This window comes from Malus domestica, chromosome 16 (genome assembly GCF_042453785.1).
Source record: "Malus domestica chromosome 16, GDT2T_hap1".
Lineage (NCBI taxonomy): Eukaryota > Viridiplantae > Streptophyta > Magnoliopsida > Rosales > Rosaceae > Malus > Malus domestica.
This window is the reverse complement of record NC_091676.1, coordinates 24,900,416-24,906,415: the sequence shown is the minus strand read 5'-3', so window position 1 is coordinate 24,906,415 and position 6,000 is coordinate 24,900,416.

Below are 6,000 nucleotides of genomic sequence, written 5' to 3'. Positions count from 1 at the left end.
GATATAACACAAGATATTCATCTCTCTCTCTCTGCTTACTTTCTCTCTCTAAGTTCTTGATAATTCTCTCTCTAATATATCTGAATACATATTAACATGGTATCAATCGCCGGATCAGCTAAACGCTACTCTGTTCGATCCTTCTGATTACTTCCGCTTCTCCATATTGATATAGTATCTACGTTTGCCGATCTTCTTCTCTACGTTTCTCGGCGTCGTTGTTGCTCGTGCTTGTGTTCTTTCTCTGTACAAGTGCCCTCTTCTTCTTCTCTTCATTTCTAGGGTTTGCTGCAAGTTGGGATCTGTGACGTTGTGTTGAAGCTTTGCTGCACACCAGGTGTTTGTTTTGGTGTCTAAGTGACAAGTTGTTCTTCGAACATTGCCAATATGGTAACTGCATCACAACTTCAGATTCTTCAATCTCCAATTACTGCTTTTATTTCCACAATTCCTACTTCTGTGAATATTAAGCTTGATGATACAAATTACTTGAATTGGCAATTTCAAATGCAATTGTTGTTAGAAGGTCATGAGATTATGCAGTTTGTTGATGGTTCTAATCTCTGTCCTCCTCGATTTCTTGTTAATTCGAGTGAATCTGGTATAGTATCTGGTAATTCTTCTTCTCAAATTGAGAATGATGCATATGTTGTTTGGAAACTGCATGATAGAGCCTTGATGCAACTGATTACTGCAACGTTATCACCTGCTGCCATTTCATGTGCTATTGGAAGTTCTAGTGCCTGTGATCTTTGGAATCGGTTGAAAGAACAGTTTTCTACTGTTTCAAGAACCAGCATATTTCAGATGAAATCAAATCTGCAAACCATTAAGAAAGGATCAGATTCTGTGTCTAAATATTTGCAGCGCATTAAGGAGGCTCGAGATTACTTGTCTGCTGCTGGAGTTTACTTTGCTGATGAGGATATTGTCATCTTGGCACTCAATGGCTTACCTCTTGAGTACAATACTTTTCGCTGTGTTATTCGAGGAAGGGAAAGTGTCATTTCTCTTAAAGATTTTAAGTCTTAATTACTCGCAGAAGAACTAATTGTGGAGGGCAATGTCTCATCTCAGTTTTTGTCTGCCATGGTTGCCAATACCAATACCATATCTGAACCTAAGTCTTCCTCTTATCACACTCAATCTCATCCTGGTCATGTGCCCTATAGTTCATCTAATGGATCATCTAATGGTCATAATGGTGGTTTCAGACAGTTTGCCAATAATAGGCAGAAGGGTAAAGGAAAGTTCAATCCAGGGTATCGGTATCCTGCATCAAGACCACAGCTCTTTAATCAGACTCATGTCCCTACCTCTGGTGTTCTTGGTCCATCTCCAACCGTGCCTTTTGCTCAATCTGTGTTTTGTCAGTTGTGTAATGCATATGGTCATACTGCACCATTTTGTCACTCCAAGACAGTGGATAAATCTAGTTGTCAGATTTGTGGAAAGAACAACCACACAACTTGGTTTTGCTTTTACAATGATAAAGTTCCTTCATACATTGGTCCACAGCACCCATCTATGGCTCCGTATTCCTATGCTCCTTCAGCACCTCAGTTCCCTTCTCAACTTGCGATGCAAGCCATGCATACAATGGTTCCATCCTCTTCTCAGGCATCTTCCTCTCAGTCTTCCCCTCAACTTTGGCTTGCTGATTTTGGGGCTACGAATCACATGACCACTGATCTCAGTAACTTGTCTTTAGCCTCTCCATATCCAACCAATGAGACCGTTCAAACTGCTAATGGAGAAGGTTTGACAGTATCTCATGTTGGCAGCACTGTTATTCATACACCAGTTCATCCTATCAAATTAAATTCTGTTTTATATGTGCCTAAATTGTCTCAGAATTTATTATCAGTGCATAAAATCTGTCTTGATAACAACTGCTGGTTGATTTTTGATGCGTCCTGTTTTTGGATTCAGGACAAGGCCACAGGGAGGATCCTCTACAAAGGGCTATGCAGTAATGGACTTTATCCCATCTCATCCCTTGCCAAACATCCTGGTTCTTATTCACCAAGTAATGTCAAGGTTTCTGCATATCTGGGACAGCTTATTAGTTCATCTCTTTGGCATAGTAGGTTAGGTCACCCTACCAATAATATTGTTTCTACTATGCTCAATAAAGCTAATATCAGGTGTTCCAAGGATGATGTACCCATAGTATGTCATAGTTGTCTAGAAGGAAGGTTTACAAAACTGCCTTTTCAATCTAGTACTCATCAATCTCAAATACCTTTTGAAGTTGTATACAGTGATCTTTGGGGCCCTGCACCCTGTAATTCAATTGATGGTTTCAAATTCTATGTAACTATCATTGATGAATGTACTAGATTCTGTTGGGTGTTCCCACTTATAAATAAATCAGACTTTTTTGATACATTTGTCTCCTTTTATGCCTTTGTTAAAGCTCAGTTTTCTACAACCATTAAGTGTTTACAAACAGATGGTGGGGGAGAGTATATAAGTCATAAACTACAAGCTTTTCTCAAGGTCAAAGGGATGTTACATCAAATTTCTTGTCCATACACTCCTGAGCAAAACGACTTAGCCGAAAGAAAACATAGGCATCTTATAGAAACTACTGTTACCCTGCTGCAATATGCTAAGCTTCCCTCTCAGTTTTGGTCTTTTGCTTGTCAAGCTGCTGCCTATTTAATCAATAGGATGCCTACCCCAGTTTTAAATCATAAGTCTCCATTTGAGTTACTATTTGGTACATCTCCTGTGATTACTCATCTTAGAGTTTTTGGGTGTTCGTGTTTTCCTTTACTAAAGCCCTATAACACTTCCAAATTACAACCTAAAACAACTCAGTGTGTTTTTCTGGGGCATGCCTCTAAATATAAAGGCTTTCTTTGTTTTGATGTCTTGAAGGGGAGGATCTTTATATCTCGGCATGTTGTGTTTGATGAATCCAGTTTTCCGTATCAACAATTACTAGCTCAGTCTAAGTGTGTCATAACATGTGCCTCATCACCTGCCTCTTTTGATATTCATCCTTCACTACCCTTAGCAGCTGCATCAATACCATATATCATACCTCCTTAACCGCTTTCCACCCTAGACTCTTCTACTTTGACTCCCACAGATGCTTCATCTCCTCAGTCCATTACTGTCTCAGCAAGCTCTTCCTCCTTACTCCCTGTGGATCCTGAGTTTGGTCCTAATCATCTACAACCAGTGTTGCCTATTGCTCCTTTAAATATGCATCATATGCAAACTCGAAGCAAGAATGGTATTGTTAAGAAGAAAGCTTTCCTCAGCTCTCTCAGTGATTCCAGTTATGTTGATTTGTCACTGTGTGAGCCTGCAACTTATAAATCTGCCATTAAGGTCCCTGTTTGGTATAAAGCTATGCAAGAAGAGATTGAAGCACTGCATAGTCAGGACACTTGGAGTTTGGTTCCATTACCTTTTCAGAAAAACTTAGTAGGCTGCAAATGGATTTTTAAGCTTAAGAAGAACTCTGATGGTTCTATTTCTCGGCATAAAGCTCGGCTGGTAGCCAAGGGCTTTAGTCAAGAACCTGGCCTGGATTATGGGGAAACTTTTAGCCCTGTCATCAAACCTACTACTATTCGATTAATACTAGCTTTGGCTGCCCATTTTAATTGGTCATTAAGGCAGCTCGATGTTAAAAATGCCTTCTTACATGGCTTGTTGCACGAAGAGGTATATATGGCTCAGCCTCCGGGGTTTGAAGATCCAACTCATCCTGAGTTTGTATGTAAGCTGCACAAATCTTTATATGGTTTGAAACAGGCCCCAAGGGCATGGAATGAAAGGTTCACCAATTTTCTGCCTTCTCTTGGTTTTGCTTCCACTTATGTTGATTCTTCTCTGTTTGTTAAGCACATTGGTACTGAGATTGTCATTCTACTACTCTATGTTGATGACATAATTGTCACCGGTAGTGCTTCTTCTGTCATTCAACAAGTCATTGACTCTCTTACAGTTGAATTTGATATTAAAGATCTGGGAAATTTGCACTACTTCCTTGGCATCCAAATTGATCGAATTAGTACAGGTTTTTTCTTGTCTCAGGCCAAGTATAAATAAGAGTTATTATAGAAATCAGAAATGGTTGATTGCAAGCCGTGTGATACACCTTGCTTGCCTTACAATCGCTTACTCAAGGATGATGGTTCTCCTTTCAACAATCCTGCAGCTTATCGAAGTATCGTAGGTGCATTGCAGTATCTTACTTTCACCAGGCCGGATATTGCTTTTTCTGTTCATCAAGTGTGTCAGTTTATGCAGGCTCCTATGATTTCTCACTATACTGCAGTCAAAAGAATATTGCGATACTTAAAGGGTACTATGACCTTTGGTATATCATATTCTGCTAGTGACTTACAGTTAAAAGCTTTTAGTGATGCAGACTGGGCTGGCGACCCTAATGATTGAAGATCTACAACGGGCTTAATTGTGTTCTTAGGTGGCAATCCCATTTCCTGGTCATCTAAGAAGCAGAATACCGTGTCACGATCTTCTACAGAGGCGGAATATCGGGCTATGTCTTCCACTTCCGTTGAACTTGATTGGATCCAGCAGCTTCTTCAGTTTCTGCACATCCAACTTCCAACAGCTCCAGTTCTCTTTTGTGATAATTTGTCCGCCATAGCCTTGTCCTTCAATCCGGTTCAACATCAGCGTACGAAACACATTGAGATAGATGTTCACTTTGTGCGTGAAAGGGTTGCCAAACATCGTCTCATGGTTCAGTTTGTCTCTTCCAGGGAGCAGTTTGCGGATATTCTAACAAAAGGACTTAGTTCTCCTTTGTTTCGGTCTCATTGTACCAATCTCATGCTTGGTTCATCCAAACCTGAGATTGAGGGGGGATGTTAGGATATATATATTAGTGTGTGGGATTATGACACTTGTCAATAGATTGTGCTTTAGTTAGTTAGTTTGTTACATGTATTTGAGCTTCTATATAAGTCTAAATGTAATGACTTCATGAGTAAGAAAGATATAACACAAGATATTCATCTCTCTCTCTCAATGCTTACTTTCTCTATCTAAGTTCTTGATAATTCTCTCTCTGATATATCTGAATACATATTAACACAGATAACATCTCCTCCAGATAACATCTCTATAAAGGAATAAATGCATATGTCCGCCAAGTCAAAAGAACAAGAGGGCCTAGCCTAAAGAAAAAAAGACAAAAAAAAGGGTGTTAGAAACAAAAAAAAGCTAAACCAATAAAAAACAGAGGAAATTACAAGACAGAAGGAAATACATACATCTTTCTCAAGTAACACACTTTCTTCTTCTTATGATGGAAATTAACGTCACTATCATCCATAGCACCTTTAAGCGGTCGCTTGTTCAAAACCTGTTGATGCTGCTACAAAACAAGTTCACCTCATGCGAGTTAACCTCGTCACCCTCCTCTTCAGAAGCATCTGAACGATGAAAAGACAAACACGAGCATTGAGGAGCTAAAGCCGCATGTCTATCTTATAAAGGAGAGGCAACTCGCAAGCAATCCTCGGCTATTGCGACGAGAAAATTCCTCCACGCTAGGAACGACCTCGTCGTAAAACTTACCCTGGATCGGCAAGCCTCCTATCTTGTGGAGATCCCAAAGTGAAATTGACATCTCCCCTTGAGCTATATGAAGTGTGTTGGTCGCTAAACACCAATGCTTAAAGAACGCACGAAAGACCGAAGGATGGCAATCATAACTAAACAAAGATGCATACACAACATGATAAAGGCCCATGTTAGTAAACACATCTTTGGATCGGCTCAAGACATCTTCAAGCCATTCCCAATAAAACTTAGCAAATATGGCTTCTCCAGTAGTCAACAAAGTGCTATTCCAAGTAATAGCTCCGTTACGAATGAGATCGCCAAGAAGCCCAAACAAAGCCAGTGGATGGTCACGAACATGGTGTGAAGAATTCAAGATAAGAATCTTTGACGTACACACCTTTTTCTTCTTATTTGGTTGACCAAAATCTGTCACCTTCCAAG